Source organism: Callorhinus ursinus, unplaced genomic scaffold (genome assembly GCF_003265705.2).
Source record: "Callorhinus ursinus isolate GAN/ISIS: 27379988/994484 unplaced genomic scaffold, GSC_fseal_2.0 scaffold22, whole genome shotgun sequence".
Lineage (NCBI taxonomy): Eukaryota > Metazoa > Chordata > Mammalia > Carnivora > Otariidae > Callorhinus > Callorhinus ursinus.
Window position 1 is genome coordinate 5,490,905 of NW_027397084.1, and position 24,073 is coordinate 5,514,977.

Genomic DNA, 24,073 nt, shown 5'->3' on the forward strand with positions numbered 1-24,073 from the left:
CTAAAGAAGAGTATTTGCAAGTGTAACACACAAAGTTGTGAATGCCACAGCATTAGCATATACACAGCAAAAGTATGTACAAAAGTGTGTAACGGTTCCACTTGCAAGAGCCTCCCACCTTCACGTCTTGGCAGGGTAAGCCCTGGTTTTTTAAATCTACAACCAGATGTTAGTAACCTTTTTGACCCCCTGTGGCCCAGGGTCAGCTCTCTTTTGGTGTTTCCATATCAAGGCCAGGAAAATTCCCCTCTGGCACTGACCTGTCCTTATGCAAGGAAGGAACCAACAAATAATTGGGCAGTTTTATAGTATACAAATGGTCTTATTCTTATCTTTTGTGTGTATATCTTGGCAGCGTCTCTGCTAACTGGAGTTGATTATATTTACACTCGGCTGGGGCCTCTCAGGTTTAATCTGCACTTGCTGTTACTGGGCCCATTCCACCAATAGATAACCAGAGTTATTATACCTTCTCTGTGTATATATCCTCCAGAGAGTTATATTACTTTGCTATGGAAGATCCCAAAGCTTCCATCTTTCGCACCAGTTAGATAGAGTTGACAGCCGCATTGCACCCGCCTTTTTATGTTCCCAGACATGGCTCTGGCTTCTGTCAGAAATCCAAAGCACACCCCATCTGGAACCCTGTTTTGGACTCCACACCCAGGATTGCCACCCCTATATTTTCCCAGAAGAGGGAACGACAGCACATGGGGGAAATGGAGGCAGATTTAGGAGATGGCTCCACAGAGTTATCATTAACAGCCCTCTTTTGACCTTTCCTGACCTTTCCTTGATGGGAGGGTTGACCATCGGTGGCCTGTGAGTCATCCCCAGCCTTCAGGTTCCACCTTCAGTTCTCGCAGGAGACATGCTATTCATATAACAGGAAGTGCTTGCTAATGCCCACAGTATGACATATGTCATCCACATGCTGCAGCTCTGATGGACATGACGTCAGTCACTGACTGACCAAATTTGTTATTGACTCCTCCTCCTTCAGCCCTTTCCCCCACACTTCTGTCAGCCTCATGGGGAAGAGCCCGTTATTTGGGGACATGTGTATTCCTTCTTATCTTAATCTCTTTAGAAGGGGGCTGCATTTCCTCTAAAGTGCACATCTTCTTCTGTCCATGCACACTGGGTGGCCACTCCTGTTCCAATCTCTGGTCCTTTGTTGTGCATCTGATCTGCATCCGCAGATATCGGACACCTCAGGTAACAGGGAGCGTCATCTGCAAACATGTGGCGGCCCCGAGTTTGGACTTGCAAAACCCTGTCCCCATAAGGGCAATTCCCATCTAGATTCCATTGCTCTCTACTGTTTTCAGGGCCGCAGCACTTCTGACCCCAAAAGAAAATTTCCCCCATGTTTGCCTCTGATTACAGAGGTATTTTCTCCCTCGTATTTTATCAAGTTGATCAGTGAACAGCCATGATGCCAAAACCACTAAATAAATATGAGTTGAGGAGTTGTTCATGCCAGGATAAAAGTAAGAATCAAAGAGTGTTATACTATGGGGGCCCAGTGATCATTCATTCCAGCTCTCTACGGGCAGAGGGACATTGGGAGGCAACCAAGGTCACAGCACCATCAGTGTCAGAGCCAGAACTGGAATTTAGACCTTCTGTCTTCCCAGGCAGGACTTTCAACATTGTGCCCCGGTGCCTGTCCCCACCCCGCCCCCACAGGATACTGTGCAGCGCTCTCTCCTCTTACCTCTAAACCGACACAACTGCACGGTACAGTTAGGGTGCTTATCCCTGTACCTAATGGCAGGATGGAGTGGTGATTTCTGAGTAGAGAAAGAGACAATATTAAACTTGTGTTAAACTTGCAGACCTTTCTTTAGGATGTTCGGTTCACAACTTAATGAGTGCCCGAAATGATGCCCTAAATCATAAAGTAGCCCAATGTTTCCAGCACCTATATTCTTTCATGGGAGAAAGTTAAATACTTCTAACATGTTGGGATGTAGCTGAACTGTAAGTGTAGTGAATGGCACCATGATGGTCTGGAAAATATGGGGCCAGGTGACATCGGTAGTATAGGCTGTCACCTTTGTGGCAGGATTTGAGAAAGAACAGAAAAACCTACATGCATTTGCCCCTAATGCCTAAAATTACACTTTTGGGGACAAATTGCTTTAAGTGAAGGCACAGCCCTACTCTGACTCAAAAGCCTTTGAAAAGTTGACATATTGTCTATTTCCAATGAGTTATGTAGAAGCATGAATTAGTTTAAGTCCTCAAAGAAGCTTTTATATGGAAGAGAGTCAAATTAACAGGAGGGCGATGAGGCTAGAGAAAAGTGGGGAGTACGGGGAAAGGATTTCAAAGGGCAGCTCTTACCGTGTCTGGGAGCAGACCGACAGCTCACGGACAACATCCGGCTAATTGTTGGTGGAATCGCTACAGTCACATAGCCTGACAGTCCCATTATTTACGCTACTTCTTCCACTCCTCAGAATGACCATTCCACACCCTCTCTTCTCTCCTCACTCTTTGTAGTAGCCTTGCCTCATACTTCATTGAGAAAACAGAAGCAATCAAATGGGAACGCTCATCCTCCTACACACACACACTTTCAACCCCCTCTTGCATCTGCACTGCCCTCTTTGGCCCTCCGTCTGGTCCGAGAAGACGTGTCCCTGCTCCTCCTGCTGGCCCGCCTCTTCCCTCCACTTGGCTCTGGGTCCCATTTCCTCTTACTTCCTCAGCAATGGATCAGTCCCAGCAGCACACAAACACGCTCCAGAAACTCCCTTTATAAGCCTTGCTTTGACATATGTCGCTCGCTCTCTGTCTCCATTGACTGCAGTGTTTTCCTGCTCCCTATTACAGCAAAACTTGAGCAAAGAGCTGAATACACAGATTTTTGTCTCCATATTCTCACTCTTCTTCTCTGGTCCCTAAGTCAGTCAAACCAGTCTTCCTCTACCGGGACAGCTGACCTTTTACAATGTGGAGGTTAGGGACACTGACCCCCCCCGCTCAGTTGAAAAGCCACAAATAACTTTTGACTTCCCCCAAACTTAACTACTAGTAGTCTACTCTTGACTAGAAGCCTTACCGATTACATAAATAGCCAATTAACACATATTTTGTATATTGTATGTATTATATGCTGTCTTCTTACAATAAAGCAAGCCAGAGAAAAGAAAATGTTATTAAGAAAATCATATGGCGAAGAAAATAGATTTACAATAATGTGCTGTATTTCTCAAAAAGCATCCATGTATAAATGGACCCATGCAGTTCAAATCCATGTTGTTCAAGGGTCAACTGTACTGCACAAAGCTCACCATGGTTTCCACGTCACCGTCATTTGCTATTCGCTGTTCTCAACTTCCTTGAACCTGCAGCACCACTGGGCAGAGTTGGCCACTCCCTCCTTGAAACCCCATATTCTTCTAGCTTCTGTGGGCACCCACTCTTCTGATGTTCTTCCTACCGCCCTCCACCCCCCACCCCCGGTTCCTCTTCTCTATCTCCTCCATGGCCTTTCTTCCTCTCGCTGATCTTTAGAAGTTGGCATGCCCCACATTTGGTCCAGGATCCCACTGTCCTTTCTCACCTGTGTTTTTTTCCCAGGGTGACATCATCTGGCTCCATATTTGGAAGGACATTCATGGACAAGAGCAAAATAAAGATATTTTTAGACATATAAAGATTGAAAAAGTTTGTATTTCACTGACTCTGGCTGAAAGCACTAGTAAAATAGGGTAAAAATTTTTTTGTGCCATGGACTCCTTTGGCCATCTGGTGAAGACTATCGATCCTTCTCAGAATTATGTTTTTAAATGCATAAAACAAATACACAGGATTACAAAGGAAAATAATGACATTGCAATATAGTTATCAAAGTATCAAAACATAATGGGGCTTAGTAATATATTTACTTCTTTGTTAATGTATTCAATTAAAAGAGTTAATGAGGCAGGTTTAATAACCACACAATTTTAAGTAGTAATGAGAATAAACTGGAGTTTGAGGATCTGCAACCTAGTAATGTGATATGAAAGTACCTGGGATTTCTATTGGTGACAAATTCATAGGTACAGCTAATACTGTGGTGGTTTTTTGCCTAAGTTCCTAATTAAAGGAAGTCCTAAATTATAATCGGGGGTTAGTGAAAATAAAGGTATTTTCTCATTCAAATTCACGGACTCCCTAATTTTTATTCATATGGCATCCATGCACCTGGGTTAGGGATATATTTAAGAAAGCAGGAAATTGAAACTCGAGAACTGAAAGTTTACGGGGCGCCTGGGTGGCTCAGTCGTTAAGCGTCTGCTTTCAGTTCAGGTCATGATCCCAGGGTCCTGGGATCGAGCCCCTCATCCGGCTCCCTGCTCTGCTGGAAGCCTGCTTCTCCCACTCTCCCTGCTTGTGTTCCCTCTCTCGCTGTCTATCTCTCTCTGTCAAAATAAGTAAATAAAATCTTTCAAAAAAAAAAGAACTGGAAGTTTAAAAACTATTTTTAAACTATTAGTTTTAAAAATTATTCATTAGAGTGCCTGGGTAGCTCATTTGATTAAGCATCCGACTCTTGATTTCATCTAAGGTCATGGTCTAAGTGTTGCGGGATGGAGCCCCACATCAGGCTTCACACTGAGCATGGAACCTGCTTAAGATTCTCTCTCTCCCTCTGCCCCTTCCCCTACTTACACATTCTCTCTCTCTCTCTCTCTCTCTCTCTTAAAAAATTAGTTAAAAATTACTAACTTGGAAATGGGAGTATAAAAGATAATATGAACTAAAACACTAGGTAACAGTGAAAAGGAACATAGTAGGTGTTCAATTAATACTTGTTTAATGAATACATGGATCAAGGGGAGACTGGTTTTATGCTTATCCCTTTTTTAGCTGGCTAGATACACACCAGGAGGGGAATCCAGTACTTCCAAAAACAAGGTCACAGCATGGTTTTGCTAATACACCGTGCACACTAATGCCCCCCTGCATGACGTCCTGCTTGTTAATAGGGTTACAGGAGTCCCCATACATGGATGGACGGGAAGGAACTCCACCATCTTGGCCAAAGAGTGGAAGTAATTTCGGAGATACAGCTAGAAATCCCTGGCACATAACAGATGCTCAATAAAATTGCCAAGACCTGCAATATGGAGGTAACACTAATAGGCCAATATCAGCTCTGGTCCTCCAGAGAAGGCCACTTTGTGATAACTTGCCCCCCACTTGCCCCCCACACAAGTATACATCTCACCTCGTCCAGAGTCACCACTCCTGGCTCCTACATCACGTCTAACAGTTATGTCCCTGGACTAACACTTCTCTCAATTCTTCAAAAGAAGAATGTATTCTTTTTAAATGTCCTTTCAAGAATACATAATATGTCAGGCACAATGACAGTGTTTGCTTGAGAAAGAAATCAGAAAGACTGGCTGACGCCTATGTCTATGAAGAACAACAAAGGCTCTGAAATTCAGCCCCGTTGAGGAGAAGCATAAAATTGGGGGCAGCAGTGGTTAGAATGGAAAATGAAGCACAAATGAAAATTAATCAAAACTTTTTAGGTTAAACTCCCTGGGGAAAGGAAGAATGTGTCTTTGAAAAGCATGGAGACATGGAATGCTGAAAAAACAACAGAGCTCATGACTGAGCTTTGGGGAACCCAAATAGTCCACACTTAGCAATATCTTGTTAGATCAAGAACACCACGTTTTAAATTACCTGTAGTGAATTACTTTTTAAAAAAAAAGATTTTATTTATTTATTTGAAAGAGAGAGAGAGAGAGCATGAGCGAGGGGAGGAGCAGAGAGGAAGGGAGAGTGACAAACAGACTCAGTGCTGAGCAGGGACCCCGACACTGGGCTCAATCCCAGGACCCTGAGATCATGACCTGAGCTGAAATCAAGAGATGGCCGTTTAACCGACTGCGCCACCCACGCGTCCCTGTAGTAAATTACTTTTAAAGAAAATGTTAAGGGCACATAATTCCCGATAGTGCCTGTATTACTCAGAAAAATGGCTCCTATTCAAAACAACTTATTTGTTTTAATGTTGGGGAAAAGCATTAGTTGTTCATTTTGAGTGGCCTATGCATAGATTTACTGACTTCTTGTCTCCCCAAATCTAAGCCGTGGATATGGCATTGTTTTGGCACCCGGTTTACTCACTGATCTGTTCCCATTTCCCATACCATTATGGCAAACTCAGAGTCTGTCTGAGCTTCTAGTCTGCCTGGTAGTTGAGTTGGTAAACCCAAAGGCAAGGTGCTCTGGATTCTAGACTGTACTTTTTGAGTTTTTCAGAAGTAAATGTGTAAGAGATTAGGGGAACGATGTTCGTGATGGTTGCTTCTGCCCTTTGAAATGGCCTACTGTCAGACACACGGTCATCCTGTTTTGTGTGTTTCATGAAAGTTGCCCATCCTTCCACAGATCCAATAGTCCGTCCCAGGACAACGAGGGATCCAAGATTCCAAGTTCAAGACCTCTCCTAACTACATTGCCTTCTACGAATTAAAGTCTGCCTCTAGGGACCACTAAACTATTTTTAGACCTGATACATAGCACACAGAACACAGTTACATATCAACAATTACATGACTACTCCAGGCCCACACCCCTTAAGTTTGCCTCATTTGACCTGGAACATTAACAGAGGGAAAACCACGTATTATTTTTAGTCTTTTCCTGAATTCCTCTAATGCTGTTCAACTTTCCATTTTCGTTAGGGCCATCAAGATCGGGCCTTTGTGCTTTTCGTGACAGTATGTGTACACATTTCAGCGTACTTTTGTCTGGGACTATTTATTTGAACCTGCTGAGCTCTCTCTAAATATGGGCACTCTTATGAATGACCTCTGGCCCTTGGATCACTTACAGTTAGAAATGCTCCCATATTGTCTCTTCTTAAGTGCTAGAGTCACCTTCTACATCAGGTGCCTGCCCAGGGATTATTTATATGCACTAACAGGAACAATATTTGAGTATACTTGTATGTTTAAAACGAAATTTTCCAGGAACCAAGAAATGACTGAAAGAGAGAATTTGTTCCCTAAACCCACTAACACACACACACACACACACACACACACACACACACACACACACACACACACTCCTACTTCTCTGCATTGCAAAATCAGAATGAAGAAGGTGGCAGTCAGGGCAGGGAATTCTGGACCATGGAGGCATCTAGCATATTTGACATCTGCACCAGATCTCTTACTGACGCCTCCCTCTTGTATATGAGAACATTATTTTCAGTAATAATCTTTATTTTCTTGATTCAATTATTCAGATTTAAAACAGCTAAAAGAGAAAACATTTCACTTTAAAATATTAGAATTCAGGGGTGCCTGGATGGCTCCATCAGTTGGGCGTTTGCCTTCAGTTCCAGTCATAAACCCAGTGTTCTGGGATCGAGTCCCGCATCGGGCTCCTTGCTCAGCAGGGAGCCTGTTTCTCTGTCTGCTGCTCCCCCTGCTTGTGCTCACTCTCTCTCTGACAAATAAATAAATAAAATCTTTTAAAAAATTAAAATTCAATAAAACATTTAAGGGGGAGGTAAATTTTATGTCTACCAAATGAAAAGAGTATAATTTGCAGGTTGTACTCTACTTCACTGTTTTAAATTTTATTTATTTAAAAGAAATCCTTTTAAAGATTTATTTATTTATTTATTTGAGAGAGAGAGAGAGAGAGAGAGAGAGAGAGAGAGAGAGAGCACATGAGTAGGGAGAGGGAGATAATCCCAACCAGACTGCTCACTGAGCTCAGAGCCCATTGTAGGGCCGATCCCAGGACCCTGAGATCATGACCTGAGCTGAAATTGAAAAGTTGGATGCTTAAGTAACTGAGCCACCCAGGCAACACCTTCACCGATTTAAAATTTTAAACATAAATAAAAATTCCATGTGGTCCCATAGAATAACAGAGTTGAAGCAACTCCATTCAGCTTCTTTGTCTGTACAACCACTGTGCTAACCTTGTTTATTTTTAATCTCCGTTCAAACGTGGGGACATGTCATGCCCAGGAGCTAGAGACACTTCAAACAAGCTCAGACACTTACAAGGGAACAAGCACATGCAGCTGAGTCCCTTTGCATCAGGAGTCATGATATGACTGAGAGCTTAGGAAATTAACTTTTATGTAGAATACAATCTTTATTTAAAAATAAGGACTAAAAATATGATCATTAGGAGCTTATATTAATGAAATTCACCAGTGATGTCAGCCCCTGTTTAGAAGTTAGACCAACAAAAGATTATTTTAGGAAGAATATTTTGTCACTGACAGTGTTTGGAATTGCTATCATGTGGTGATAATTGGTTTTATTATTGATTTTAAATTCTCTACAGATTGTGTACCACCTTATTGCCTGCACCTAGGGGGTCTCCCCACATGCCACCCTCGGGGCCCCCAAGTCCAAAGGGTCTCTTGCAAACTCCTCACCCAAGACTGGGAGACTTTGTGTCTGAGGGTTGCTCCTTCTCTCTTCATTCACTAGCCTCATCTGTTTAACCTGAGAGCAGTCCTTTCAGGGATACAGACCCAAAGGGGGCGGAGGAAGCCACTACAAAGAGAAGTAGGGGAGAGCTGGAGAAGGAAGTCCATGTGAATCCCAAGACTCACTAAGGCATTTCCCATCTCCTCTAAGGGAAGCTGACCTCGCCTTCCCCCCTTCCCCGAGGCCCCCACATGCTCCTCACTTCAGCTCCATCTGGAGACCGCTCCCCGGCCAGAGGAAGGAAGGACCCACACACTCCTCTTTCTCAGCACAGCTCTGAGCCACCCCCAGGCCACCTGAAAAAAAAAAAAGTGTGGTGTGTGGCTCTGACCAGGGGTCAGAAGGGAAACCGGCTTCAGACTCACTTGACTTGAAGGAAGGAAGCAGGAAGCCCTGCTTGGGGCCGGGGGTGAAGCCATCCTCCGGGGCCAGCTGTCCTATTACCTCCTGACTCCTTCTCTAATCAAGAAGGCTTGGGAATGGCTCCAGCATAGAAAGCAGAGCTTCTGCAGCACCTTCCACTTTCTACTCTCAAGATTAAAGACTGCGTCTTGCACAAGAAATGATCCTTCTGGTTACTACTGTTTACACCCTGTCAGGCAGTGGGGGTCAAGCCCCAAGTGAGCCTCCGCAACTCCAAGAGGGAGGAGCCATTGTTGTCCCATTTTACAGACAGAAACTCCATCTCATGCGGTATATATATACACAATGGAATATTACTCAGCCTTAAAAAGGGTTAAATCTTGCCATTTACATCGACGTGAATGGAACTGGAGGGAATTATGCTAAATAAGTCAAGCAGAGAAAGACAGTTATCACATGCTTTCACTCATATGTGGACTATAAGAAACAGCACAGAGGACCATAGGGGAAGGGAGGGAAAACTGATGGGAAGCCATCAGAGAGGGAGAGAAATCATGAGAGAGTCTTGACTATAGGAAACAAACTGAGGGTTGCTGGAGGGGAGGGGGGTGGGGGGATGGGGTAATTGGGTGATGGACATTAATGACAGTATGTGATGTGATGAGCACTGGGTGTTACATGCAACTGATAAATTATTGAACTCTACATCTGAAACTAATGATGTACTATAAGTTGGCTAATTGAATTTAAATTTTAAAAAAGAGAGAGAGAGAAAAGAAACTCCATCTCAGAGCTGATCTGGAGAGGATGGAACCCAGAACTACCTCGTGTCCAAGGCCCCGTGTCCTTACTGGGGTGGGGTTGGCTGGGGGCCGAAACCTCCCTGGACTCTAGCATCTGTGGATCCCAGAGCACCGCCTTCAGACCATGGTAGTTGCGCGGCTGGTTGGACAGCACTGGGGGCCATCGTCAAACCCAGCGGTGCGGCGAGCAAGACTTTAGAAATGTATAAAGTGAACTTCCAGATAACTTACTAGTTTAATATGTGTGCGATCAGATGCCAGGTATCCTCTCATTCTTTTCTTCCAGGTCTGCCTGCCCCTCAAAATATCCCTTCCCATGAAGGCATTATGAGCAAGGATGGATTTAAATATGATAACAGCAACGATGTGTGGATTTGCCTCATACACTCTATGTTACTCAAATCCTCTTTTCGTATGTTTCTTCTTCTAAGCCATGCATCATTCATTCATTCAGCAAATACTGATGAAAACCAATGCTCCAGACACTACCCTACCTCCTGGATAAGCAGTAACTAAAACAACTGTCCCCTAGGAGTTTACGTTCTAGTTGGGGTTCTCTCCCCTGCTCTGTGCCCAGGAGGCCGACCCCACATCCTACAGGGCCTTGTCGGGTTGGAGGGCAATGAGAAGAACAGGAAGGTGGGAGATCCCAGCAGGAGACTGCAGGATGGAAAGAACAAGGAGCCAGGTATTTGCTTCCTCTTTTCCTTCCAGGCTGCGGTTTGGGCGGTGGCTGTGTTCCTCCACTCTCCCCCCAGTTCTGGGGAATTCCTCCTACCCCAGCCGCAGATCTTGCCAGACTCCTCTGACACCCCAATATCAACCTTCTTGCCCCTCTGTACCCTGGGGGAGGCAACCACAGGCTTCTTCATGCCTGCTCATGCCCTGTTGACCTAACTGCCTACAGTTTTTCAGTTAGTGTTTGACACCATCATTTCTGCCAGTAACATAGACAATAAGCAAATAAGTTATATATATATCCGATGAGCAAAAATGCTATGTAGCAATATAAAGCAGAGTAAAGGCATTAAAGTGAGTGTGTGTGTGTGTGTGTGTGTGTGTGTGTGTGTGTGTGTATGTGAATCTTTTCTACCTGTAGGGGTGGAAGTTTTGCTTTAATAGGTGTTGACTGGTCAAGCTCCAACTGTCTGGATTGAATGCTTGCAGGGGGTGGAACCAAGGTAGCCTAAAGGTGTGGTGGGGACATCAGGAAATGGGAAGGCACTGGCTGCCCCGTGAGCTTGTGGAGGCTCAGAGCAACTGAGCAGACAACCAAATTGATAAATTTGGGGGACTTCAACTAAAATCCCTATGTGGAAATTAAATAAATGAGGGGAAAGAGCAAGTTAATACAAATGTATTGTTTCTTGGGCTCAATCAAAGTCATTTTCTGCGTATTTCCTTTTTATACAATTACTGTTAATTTCAATTATTTTTAGTAACTTCCCTTGGAACTCATCGTTTCAAAACTCAAAGGTGACTTTTTTTTTTTTAAGATTTTACTTATTTATTTCACAGAGAGAGATATAGCGAGAGAGTGCAAGCACAAGCAGAGGGAGTGGGAGAGGGAGAAGCAAGCCCCCCACGGAGCAGGGAGCCCGATGCGGGGCTCCATCCCAGGACCCTGGGATCATGACCTGAGTCGAAGGCAGATGCTTAATGACTGAGGTACCCAGGCACCCCTCAAAGGTGACTTTCATTAAATGTTGAATTTTGTTGTGAGGATATGGAATGCAGAGCTCCACTAATTTATTTCATTGGTAAACTAAGGGTCAAAATTGGATAGCATCGAAAAAATCCTAAAATATATGTTTAGCCCATTTCTTCTATAATGCAACAGAGACTGTTAATGGAATTGAATCTGCTTTGGATGGATGAGGATGTCCAGATGCTCCCAGATATTCAGAATGGTGTTTTTTTTATCTTAACACCATAGATAGAGGAATTTAAGCTACTGGATGGGTCATCAAACCCTCACAGAAACTTGTTTTTTTTGTGATTTGAATTTATTTCTGCTCCTGGGAGCCTCACTTTGATCCATCACTCATGTTAATAATTGTTAATTTGGCCAGTTGCTATTTATCATATCAATCTTTTTCTTCTAAATATTTGGTATGAAAACTTATGTTTGTGACCATGACATTTAAAAAGGTAGATTTTTTTTTTTTTTTTTTTTTTTGGTAAGCAAAAAAGAACATGAAGTTTCCAGGATCCTTCTTTCTCCATCCATCCTTTCACTCCTCCCTTGTTTGAGGTGACTGCATTTCCCAGTCTCTTCCTGCTCCTCCTGTTATCGATCCAGGAGGAGATAACAACAGCTGTGATACATGTTGGCCTTAGCCAGCCGGCCACACTCAAAGACACCGATCACCTATTTCCACATTCACAGCCCATTCTGTAAAGACTCAGATTCAAACTGTTTTAAAAGGTAGAGAAATGTGCTCAAAAGCTGAGGCTCTAAAGCCCTCCAAAGGGGCAAGCTCTTCACATAAGTGTTTGCTCTGGACAACAGTGACTTCCTGCTTTGCAAACAGAAGTTTCAAAGGGCCGATTTTTGAAATTCCAATGAAACCTACAAGTCACCATATTTTGACCACTTACAGATCAAAATCAACCAGAATTTTGGGAATTTTTGGATTAAATTTTCTTCAACTACAGAAATATTCAGAAGTTAAAGGAGCATTAGAGAAAAGAAGGTAAGAGATTTAGCCATTCTTCCTTACACGAATTTTCAAAATTTAATGCAGCTTAAGAATCACACAAAACAAGGACGCCTGGGTGGCTTAGTCTGTTAAGCGTCTGCTTTCGCTTAGGTCTCAATCCCAGGGTCCTGGGATCAAGTCCCTCATTGGGCTCCTTGCTCAGTGGGGAGCCTGCTTCTCCCTCTCCCTCTGCCTGCCGCTCCCCCTGCTTGTGTGTGTGCACGTGTGCTCTCTCTCTCTCTGACAAATAAATGAATAAAGTCTTAAAAAAAAACAAAAAAAAATTTCCTTTAAAAAAAAAAGAATCACACAAAACAGATGAACATAGGGGAAGGGAAGGAAAAATAAAACAAGATGAAAACAGAGAGGGAGGCAAACCATTAAGAGACTCTGAACTATAGGGAAGGAACTGAGGGTTGCTGGAGGGGAAGGAGTGGGGAGATGGGGTAGCTGGGTGATAGATATTAAGGAGGGCATGTGATGTGATGAGCACTGGCTGTTATAAGCAACTGATGAATCACTAAACTCTACCTCTGAAACTAATAAAACACTATATGTTAACTAAATTGAATTTAAATTAAAAAATTTAAAAAAAAGAATCACACAAATAAATAATTTGGTCTAAGTTCTTGGCTATATGATCATAAATTCTGCTCTGCAGGACCACAGACCAGTAGCACAAACACCACCCAGGAATTTGCTAGAAATTCCAATTCTTGAGACCACCCAGACCTCCGGGTTCTAAAATCCCGGGGGTGCGCCCAGTGATCAATGTTAAAACAAGCTCTCCGGAGGTGATTCTGAGGCACACAAAAGTTTAATAACCACTGAGATACAGCATGATTTTTTTTTAGAAAAATACTGTTGCCTGGTCCCCAGGCCTAGGTCTGTTGAATCAAAAGCTCCGCGTATGTTTAGAGAAACATTGACAGATAGGGGAGCTGCTGGCTTAGTTCATGGAGAGTCTCTCCAGGTCTCAAAATGACACATTGCCTTCAGCTAAAAGCCTTAATCATTAGGGCTTCTGCCTACCTATCCAGCTTCACCTCCCTCTGACACTTTGTCCTTATCTTCCTCTCCCCCTTTGAGCCCCCTCAGTGCCCTGCAAGCACTGTGTTCTCCAGCCTCTGCCCAGAACAGCCTCCTTCCTCCATTTTCACTTGTTTAACTCCCGTTGTCCTTCAAGGTCCAAGTCAAAGTCATTCCCCGCAAGAGGCCACCTCTGACTCCCTCTAGTTGTGTGTACACCTCTGCCCCTCACTGCCCTCTGTCAAAGCCCTTACTGAACTGCGCTAGAATAGTCTATTTGTGATCCCCTTTTCCCCACTCTCGCTCCCAAAGCAGGACTCCACTGTGGAGTGCTTGGCACCTAGCACAGTGTTGGGCACAGAATAGGCTTGTGCTCAGTGTTTGTTATGAATGAATCATCGAGATGTCACAGGATCGGAGGTGCTATAAGAGGTTAAGAGCATGGGCTCTGGCACCAGAGTACCTGGGTTCAAGTCCAAGTTCTACCACTTACTAGCTATGTAAATTTGGGCAAATTATTTAATCTCTCTGTTCCTCAGTTGCTGGTGTTAATGATATTTTTTGTTGTTATTATTAATTGCTGTCTCTGGGGGAGAACCAACTCCGCCACAGGGTCTAGGCTGAGTGCTTTTTAAGAAATTGTTCATGCACGATTCATTTAATTTTCAATTCTTGAGACCTACTATGAACTACTTAGTTATTCCCATCTGAGAGAGGGAGGCTTAGAACAACTCATCAACTTGCCTAGCCTCATTTAAAAACTATACAGATTGGAGGGCAAACAAATTGAAGAATTTGAGGCAGAATCTGAGCCCCAAACCCAGCTCCTGTCACTGCACTTTATTGTGCTCTAAGACAAGCTGCCCAGACATAAACTCACCAAGAGTTAAACACGTGATGGCGTGAGCGATGGTACAAAGCAGTGTAGGATTCTCCTCCAAACTCGTGGCTCAAAGAAGGGTTACAACTTTGGCAGGAAGACGTCCCTGCAAAGATGAGTCCAGATGGCAAAACTATTAACCTACCCAGAGGAATGCAGGGAGGGGCCCCTTACTCCACCAGCGTAAACACTTTTCTCAACACAAGTTGGCAGATATTTTCTAAATATTGTGACTTATGCACAGCTCAATGTGCATCAGACCTTGGAAGCACCATCTCACATGCTGTTTGAAAAGCCCGTAGTCTACAGACTGGCCCCTTCCCTGCCCCCATTCCCACCTGCCTGCACACACAGGTGGGAATAGGGCCAGGTGGAGCCTGGCAATCAGCATTTTGATGAGTGCTCCAGTCCGTTTGTCTGCAGGCAGCGGCTAGTTCTTCTGTGCTAATATTTTACACACGTTATCACAAAAACCCAACATAGAGATTTTAAAAGGATGAGATTCTTCAAAATAAAGAGCAGTTCACCCATTCTCTCTTCCTGGCCCAGGGAGGATGCAGAGCTGGGTGAGCCTCAGGCTCTGTCCTCGAAGCACTGTCCTGCCCTGCACGCCCCTGGAAGACAGCAGGTCAGCTGGATTCTGCGCTGACTCAGGGCTCAGGCTCCTTCTGCTGTGGCCTCCACAGTCCTCCTGCAGACACATTTGCAAGTCAACTTCTGGCTTCCAGTGATCTGCAGGTGCAGTTTATGTAACACCAGCTTCCCGCTGAAGCGGCGACCTTGACAAACTGTCAGTCCTGCGCCAAAACAGCCACCCCACTTCAGGTGCATGGAAATACACTGTTATTCATGACACATTCAGAAATTCTCCCCGAGGGGAAATTTAAATTCAACATGAAGTCCAAGTTGTCATTTAAACAGGATTAAAAACTCAAAAAGGAAGTGTTAAGAATTGTGATTTCAATTTTTGGGAAAAGTGAAGTACTGTTAGTATTCTAAATGTGCATAGCTTAGCTTTAAAAATTATATTAAAATCAGGGGCCCCTGGGTGGCTCAGTCGAATGAGTGTCTGACTCTTGATTTCAGCTCAGGTCATGATCTCGGGGTCCTGGGATTGAGACCTGTGTTGGGCTCCATGCTCAAAGAAGAGTTTGCTGGAGATTCTCTCTCTCCCTCTTCGTCTGCCCCTCCTCCCCTCCTCTCTCTCAAATAAATAAATAAATCTTTTAAAAAATTATATTAAAATCAAAGCTTCCTAAGACATCCATTGCAAAACAGTACAGTTGTTATTTAAGCTCAGGTATAAGCTTACCAAAATGTCTGTGAAAGGACACTTTCACATTCCCAATTTTTTATCAAACATTGATTGAAAACCTGCTGTGCCAGGTACCATGCCAGGGGCTAGGAATACAAAGATGAATAAGATGGCATCCCTGCCTCCAGGGAGAATGTACATGTGAGAAATTGCTGTGAATACAAATACACAAGGCCTCTAACAGAAGCTTGGGGAAGTGCTGTGAGAACAGCTAGAAGAGAGGTGAGTTCTGCACATGGATGGGGGGGCCCTCAAAAGGACGTCATTGGGTGACATTTAAAATTGGCTCTGCTCAAGAAACAAGAAAGGTCTCAAATATACAACCTAACCTACACCTAAAGGAGCTGGAGAAAGAACAGCAAATAAAGCCTAAACCCAGCAGAAGAGAAATAATAAAGATCAGAGCAGAAATCAGTGAAATAGAAACCAATAGAACAGAACACTAGAATAGATCAGTGAAACTAGGAGCTTGTTCTTTGAAAGAATGAATGAGATAAACCCCTGGCAAGACTTAATATTATGAGCAACTCTATGCCAGCAAATTAGATAATCTGGAAGAAAAGGATGCATTCCTATAGACATATAAACTACCAAAACTGAACCAGGAAGAAATAGAAAACCTGAACAGACCCATAACCAGTAAGGAAATTGAAGCAGTAATGAAAAATCTCCCAACAAACAAGAGCCCAGGGCCAGATGGCTTCCCAGGGGAATTCTACCAAACGTTTAAAGAAGAATTAATACCTATTCTTCTGAAGCTGTTCCAAAAAGTAGAAATGGGAGGAAAACTTCCAAACTCATTTTATGAGGCCAGCATCACCTTGATCCCAAAACCAGATAAAGACCCCATCAAAAAGGAGAATTACCAATTACCAGGGACCAATATTCCTGATAAACATGGATGCAAAAATTCTCACCAAATAATAGCCAATAGGATCTAACAGTGCATTAAAAGGATTATTCACCACGACCAAGTGGTATTTATTCCTGGGCTGCAAGGTTGGCTCAACATCCACAAATCAATCAATGTGATACAATACATTCATAAAAGAAAGAACAAGAATCATATGATCCTCTCAATAGATGCAGAAAAAGCATTTGTCAAAGTACAGCATCCTTTCTTGATCAAAACCCTTCAGAGTATAGGCATAGAGGGTACACACCTCAATATCATAAAAGCCGTCTATAAAAAACCCACAGCAAATATCATTCTCAATGGGGAAAAACTGAGAGCTTTTCCCCTAAGGTCAGGAACGCGGCAGGGATGTCCACTCTCACAACTGCTATTCAACATAGTATTAGAAGTCCTAGCCACAGCAATCAGACAACAAAAAGAAATAAAAGGCATCCAAATTGGCACAGAAGAAGTCAGACTCTCACTGTTTGCAGACGATATGATACTTTATGTGGAAAACCCAAAAGACTCCACCCCAAAACTGCTAGAACTCATACAGGAATTCAGTAAAGTGGCAGGATACAAAATCAATGCACAGAAATCAGTGGCATTCCTATACACCAACAACAAGACAGAAGGAAGAGAAGTTAAGGAGTCGATTCCGTTTACAATTGCACCCAAAACCATTAAGATACCTAGGAATAAATCTAACCAAAGAGGCAAAGAATCTGTACTCAGAAAACTACAGAATACTCATGAAAGAAATTGAGGAAGACACAAAGAAATGGAAAAACGTTCCATGCTCATGGATTGGAAGAACAAATATTGTGAAGATGTCAATGCTAACTAGAGCAATCTGCACATTTAATGCAATCCTTATCAAAATGCCATCCACTTTTTTCAAAGTAATGGAACAAGTAATCCTAAAGTTTGTACGGATCCAGAAAAGATCCCAATTAGCCAAAGGAATGTTGAAAAAGCAAAGCAAAGCTGGTGGCATCACAATTCTGGACTCCAAGCTCTATTACAAAGATGTAATCATCAAGACAGTATGGTACTGGCACAAAAACAGACACATAGATCAATGGAACAGAACAGAGAGCCCAGAAATGGACCCTCAACTCTATGGTCAACTAATCTTCGACAAAGCAGGAAAGAATGTCCAATGGAAAAAAGACAGTCTCTTCAACAAATGGTGTTGGGAAAATTGGATAGCCACAGGCAGAAGAATAAAACTGTACAATTTCCTTACACCACACACAAAAATAGATTCAAAATGGATGAAAGACCTAAATGTGAAACAGGAATCCATCAAAATCCTTGAGGAGAATACAGGCAGCAACCTCTTCAACCTCAGCCGCAGCAACTTCTTCCTAGAAACATCACCAAAGGTAAGGGAAGCAAGGGCAAAAATGAACTATTGGGATTTCATCAAGATAAAAAGCTTTTGCACAGTGGAGGAAACAGTCAACAAAACCAAAAGACAACCAACAGAATGCGAGAAGATATTTGCAAATGACACATCAGATAAAGGGCTAGTATCCAAAATCTATAAAGAACTTATCAAACTCAGCACCCAAAGAACAAATAATCCAATCAAGAAATAGGAAGAAGACATGAACAGACATTTTTCCAAGGAAGACATCCAAATGGCCAACAGACACATGAAGAAGTGCTCAACCTCACTCGGCATCAGGGAAATCCAAATCAAAACCGCAGTGAGATACCACCTCACACCAGTCAGAAGGGTTAAAATTAACAAGTCAGGAAATGACAGATGTTGGAGAGGATGCGAAGAAAGGGGAACCCTCCTACACTGTTGGTGGGAATGCAAGCTGGTGCAGCCACTCTGGAAAACAAGATGGAGCTTCCTCAAAAAGTTGAAAATAGAGCTACCCTACGACCCAGCAATTGCACTACTGGGTTTTTACTGCAAAGATACAAATGTAGTGATCCGAAGGAGCACGTGCACCCCAATGTTTATGGCAACAATGTCCACAATAGCCAAACTATGGAAAAAGCCTAAATGTCCATCAACAGATTAATGGATAAAGAAGATGTGTTATATATATATATACAATGGAATATTATGAAGCTATCAAAAAAATGAAATCTTGCCATTTGCAATGATGTGGACTGAACTAGAGGGTATTATGCTAAGTGAAATAAGTCATTCAGAGAAAGACAATTATCATATGATCTCACTGATATGAGGAATATGAGAAACAAGACAGAGGATCATAGGGGAAGTGGGGGCGAGGAGAGCTGAGCTCTGGATGTGGGAAAGGTCATCTCTTCAGACAGGAAAGAGGAGGAAGAGATGGGTGTTGAAGCTAATCCTTTCATGGAGTTGGTGTGAGAAAGCAAGGGAGTTACTTCCTCTGGGAAGGCAAAGCTCTCTCCTGGGAGTGATGTGTGTGTGTGTGTGTGCATGATTGCATGTACGTGTGTCTATGTGCATTTATGCACTCAGTTATGCTGGTGCTTGGAGATTTGTGGACAGTGCAGACACTGTGAAAATGTCTCTGGGGATATTAGAGTCTCCAGCTGGGTGAGGGTTCATGTATCTCTTCTGATCATCCCAGACTTAGACTATACAGTTATCTGGCTTCTTGGCATCCTCACTTATAACGCATGAGTGTGTGTCTGTATATATGTGTAAATGTTATATATTCTTGACATTTCTTGTAGGCAGAACTTGTTTCCCCTTGGTGGCCAGTAGAGTTTAGGTATGTAGCATAGGGTCAATAAACCACTGGGTTGATTAGAGGATCTTCAACTCATGGTGCCCCACGTTAAGCAATAAGTGGATCCCAAATGAGAACAGCAACTATCATTCTAGAAGTGTCCTGCCCCAGGGACAGGGAATTAAAACTGGGTCAGCCTTTTTCATAGGAAAGCATATATAATAAAGAAAGTACAAATTTTTCCTGGTCTAAACTATGATTGGGTGCATGTTATGATACTGAATGAAAGCTTTTAAAATGCCATGCTTTGTGCTTTATTATTTATTTCTTCCTCACCAACACACACACTGACACATACATGCACACACAAATCTGCAAGTGCACACACCCCGAAATCTCTCTGCTTCTTAGCAGGCTGGAAGCGTGATTGTTCTGTGATGTGGGGACACGGGAGTGGTGGACAGGAGAAAGGGTTAAGTCAGGATCTCTAGTAATGCTTCCACTTGTTCTCTGAGGACTAACAAAGAGAGGAAGCAGGGCCTTTGTAGAAGGAAATTCCCAGGCCCTACTTCGGACATTCACAACCTGCCCTGTGAACCCCTGAGGGGTGTCTGATAATAAACACTTGCAAACAAAACAATCCATAAAGGCGTTTTTAACAACATTCTCGCATTTTCACCAAGCGTTAGAACACCTTTTCCTGCATCTGCAGACCTGAAGGGGCTGGACATCCACCTACTAGCAGAGTCCCACAATCCCAGCTCAGGCCTGTCACATGTAAGGGCAGTCCCCTGGTCCCTCAGGCTTTTGATTGTGCAGGGGCCCCTTCCCCACACAAGGCTGCTGGGATGCAGGACGCAGACCCTACACACAGTGGGTAGGGGCCGCCACATGCTGACCTGAGACCTACCCCTTCATCTTCCACAGTGACCCCCAGATACAACCCTGAGTGTTGCAACCTTGAGTACTGATGCAGTAACCTTCCCCATCGGTAGGGACAGCTTGACAAAGACAAGACAACTCAATGAGCAAAGTCTGCCAATAAAGAAACAGACCAAGCTTCTTTTTCTACAGTGGCAAAAAAAAAAAAAATAATAATAAAAAATCAAACAAATAAAAACAAAAAAGCAACCCCCAAAACAACAACAACCAAAATCCCTAGAGACTTGATGGTAAATATTTTGACAGTAATTTCTTGTAAGGTGCTCAAAGCATATTAAGTCCCAAATGCAAAACTTTTCGCAGAAGTCTAGTTTGAGTCAGTTTATTTGTAATATTGTACCTTATTTCTCCCCAAAACTAATAGGACATGAGGTTTGTCGTACCCATTTCTTAGATAAATAAATCAAGGAACAGATACTGACCTAGGATAATAGCAAAGATCCGGGAGATTCAGATAAATATCTGATACCTGCTCTCTCTCTCTCTCTCTCTCTCTCTCTCTCTCTCTCTCTCTCTGTGTGTGTGTGTGTGTGTGTGTGTGTGTGTGTGGCTGTATGTATGTGCATGGATGCTTTTTTACTATAAAACCTTTAATAGTTGTGGTCAAATGCAGGCTCTTTGAATGACATCCCTGTTTCTGGGTTTGAACAGAATCCACTTCACGGCACGAGTGAGGATTAGATCCTTGGCTGCCAAAAGAAAGCTGAGCCTTTATTTTTGAAATCCCTGGTCTCCAGGATATTTTTAGATGAAATAATCATACATGTCTACTCATTTGCATCTGCCCAAAGCTGGCGGGCGACCTCCATTTTGACCCCGGCACTCAGGACCATGTAGACTGAGGGAATGACAGGTTCCAGATCTCTCTCTGGGAGGGGTTACCATGAGCCTTCCACTCAGGCCTCCTGCCCTTTGTACAGTAACAATGCACGGAAACACAGCCTTGTTAGAGGAAATTCCCAGGGCCACAGTTTGGACATTAGACAGTTGCTTTGCTATGCTGGCCAAGCTGATGTGCATCTAAAAATAAACACACTGGTCTGCATGGGTTTCTATGATTTTGCCATGCACAGTTGACTATATTTCAAATGGATTTTTTTTAACTTTGTTTTTAAGATAACAAGCCTAGGTAAGTAAACCTGGAGAATAAAATATATCACAGTTTCGGTTGGCTTTGACAAAATGTAGCATTTGCTGATACCCATTTCTGTGGAAACGACCACTACTCTTTTGCTCTGGGATTCTAAAGCGAGCATGGCATACTGACTTGCTGCCCAAGAGACTGCAGAAGATGTGAGGTTTCAAAAACACATGATCAGCCAGTTCTTCTGAGTCCGGAAGGCTAAATTATTAGCAAAGAAGCCCGGGGTAGCCCAGCAATAGATGATGCACCTAGGACCCACCTGAGCTAAATTCTCCCTACTCTAAGTCTCCAGGTCCCTAACTGGCAGAGAGGCTGTGATCAACGTGGCTCATTTAGCAGAAAAGGAAAGGTGGGTGGGAATGATGGCTGAAGACCTCAACTCAGAGCAGGCAGACAGTCCCAGCCAGCTCTCCTCTTTCCACAAGAATCATGTATCCCGCTCATGGTCCCTGCGATTTAGAGGAGAATAGCACCATTTATTTTGCACTTTTAAAAATCAGATTTCTGAATAGCTAAGAATACATACCCATAAAGTTACAAAGATGAGTCTTGCTGTTACTTGCCTGAACCTAGTTTGGTAGAAAATGTACCAAAATGTGGCAATTTTCCATCAAATAAGAATGTGTTTGCAGCACAAGAAGGAACCCACTATCTAGTTAAAGAGTAACCCAAGAAGAGTGGTTTGGGGTGAACTTTTCCCACCTCATTGTTCTCATTTCTTTTTTGCTTTTCCTGGAAGTCCACTGTAGCTCTATTGTTGTGGCAAAGACCCTATTTAGAAATGATCGCTGCAGATATGTTGGGCAAGCTAGTACAAATGCAGCTACAATCACTCTACAGCCCTGATGATTTTTTTTTGCAACCCTCCTTTCGTGGCTTGGGTTGGGAACCTGACATCACAAGACTCCTGGTAGCTCTGAGCGGGAAGGACCTAGAGGTCATCACCCGGACTCCACCCAGTGCGGGCATCCCTTCGGGAACACCCCGGCCATGGGCTAACAGGGTGCTGGCGCACTGCCTGGGACAGGGCGTTCACCATGCCGCAAGGCAGTTCACCCGGTTTTACACAGTCCTGATGGTGGGTAAATCCTTCCACACATTGAACTAAAACCTGTTACCCTATAATTTCCACTCATCAATCTTCTGTCGACTTCTTTTCCCACACGGAACGATCTTTAAATATTTGAAGGCAACCTCCATGGGCTATGAGACCAACTTTTTACTTCGAATATCTCCTGATTCCTTCAATGAGTCTGCAAATGACAATTTTCTCATTTTCACCATGTTGGCCAGTCTCCTCTTTTAAGAGCTGATGTAGGTCTTGAGGCAACACATTAGGTACTGAAGCTAATTAATCTCTACGACCTTGTGTGCTAAAGATTATCTGCATTTCCAGAAATGAAACCAAGACTTGGCAAGATACAGCTACTTATGAAAGGAAGTGGCAGAAGGAAGATTCAAAACCAGGTCTGCCTCTTTCTAGCCCACCACAGGCCTCTGATTAAAAAAGAAATGTTGACCAGGTACAGCCAAGGTTGATCTCAGGTACATTGTGAGATTGGCAGGAGGTCATTAGAAACCTCACATGCAGGCTGACCTCCCTTTTGTTGCTACAACTTGTGCTTACTAATAGAGATTAATGTTAATTTGAAAGGTTAGGAAATGACCAGCAGAAAACACTGTGGCTGCCTAAAGGCGACTATCGACAAGGCGGGTGTGCAGGAAGTATGGAGGCAAAGAGATGCATGAGTAACAGGAAGCGAGAAGGAATCCAGGAGGTCTAGAGGGCATTTCCTTTGGAAGCTCCAGATGATGAGGGAGCAAGACAAGAGGGTTTGAAGATGGAAAGAGTCATTACCTGAGATTGCCCAAGCAGTTTGCTTCAGACTAAGCTTGTGGTTGTGTCTGGAGAACAAAGAGAAGGTATTGGTTTCCTCCCAGCTGTCCATGCGCCCCATGGAAGGGGCGTGGGGACAACGTATACCACGCCCTGCCTAACATTTTGTTCTAGGTGATGTCCGGTTAAGAAACAAATCTTTAGGTGGAAAAAGAAAAAAGAAATCTTTGTAGCTCTGCCACAGTGAGGTTCAGGGACTGGCTATATGTCTTGAAGCTTTTAGATTTGTCCTGTAGTACTTGGTAGAGGTGCATTCTTCCCTTCTTCTGGCTGCTTTCCAAAGACAGAGATTGCCTGAGGATGACACAGTCTCTTTCCTTAGCTGCCTTACTTCAACCAGCTCTATACCCCACAGCTAATGTCAAGTGGGTCTCTTCAAGCTGCAGGGCACTGCTCCCTAGGAGCCTTTGCCACACTGTGCTTGCTGGCTGAGCACTTAGCAGAATAATGCGATGACTCCCTTAAGATCTCTTCTTTGTCAGCTTGACTCAGTACTACAGAGCAGTGCCTTTCAAATAATCATGCAGCATGAGAGAAGGTGAGCGCAGAGACTCCCTAGACATCATCTTCTCTATGTGCTCATGAAGGCAGGGGTTTCTCTTCCTGATAGCTCTATATCTCGCTCATCATTAGAGAAAAATCGAAGTTCAGAGAACAGATGTGGCCCCACCCTCATTCACATGGTGAGTGAGTTCCAGGTACAGGACTAAATCGGGGCCCCAAAGTACAATCCAGCTTTCTTTCTGCTAAATCACACTGCCTTCTAGTGCCCAATGCCTTTGCCTGGATGTGCCAATATTTGTTAGAGATCAGACTTCAGTTTTCCTTAACACCTTTTAGGGAGAAGAGGGATAGAGGATGATAAAGAATGTGTTCTCTGTAAGGGGAGCTTCATGGAGGCAGTACTCACATCTGTGTCATTTGCCATCATAC

At 43.4% G+C, this 24,073-nt stretch overlaps 1 protein-coding gene across 3 annotated transcripts in view; it reads right to left on the reverse strand.

The window, feature by feature from the left end:
* ADGRF5 (adhesion G protein-coupled receptor F5) overlaps window positions 1-24,073 on the reverse strand; it is a 102,127-nt gene that overhangs the window by 75,481 nt on the left and 2,573 nt on the right. The window contains exon 1 of one of the 3 annotated variants that reach the window (XM_073905050.1): window positions 2,353-2,531. The exons of the other annotated variants lie outside the window; for them this stretch is intronic. The gene's annotated coding sequence lies outside the window, so the exon portion shown is untranslated. Of the gene's footprint in view, window positions 1-2,352; window positions 2,532-24,073 lie in introns of those variants that run through there. 3 annotated transcript variants of the gene reach the window in all.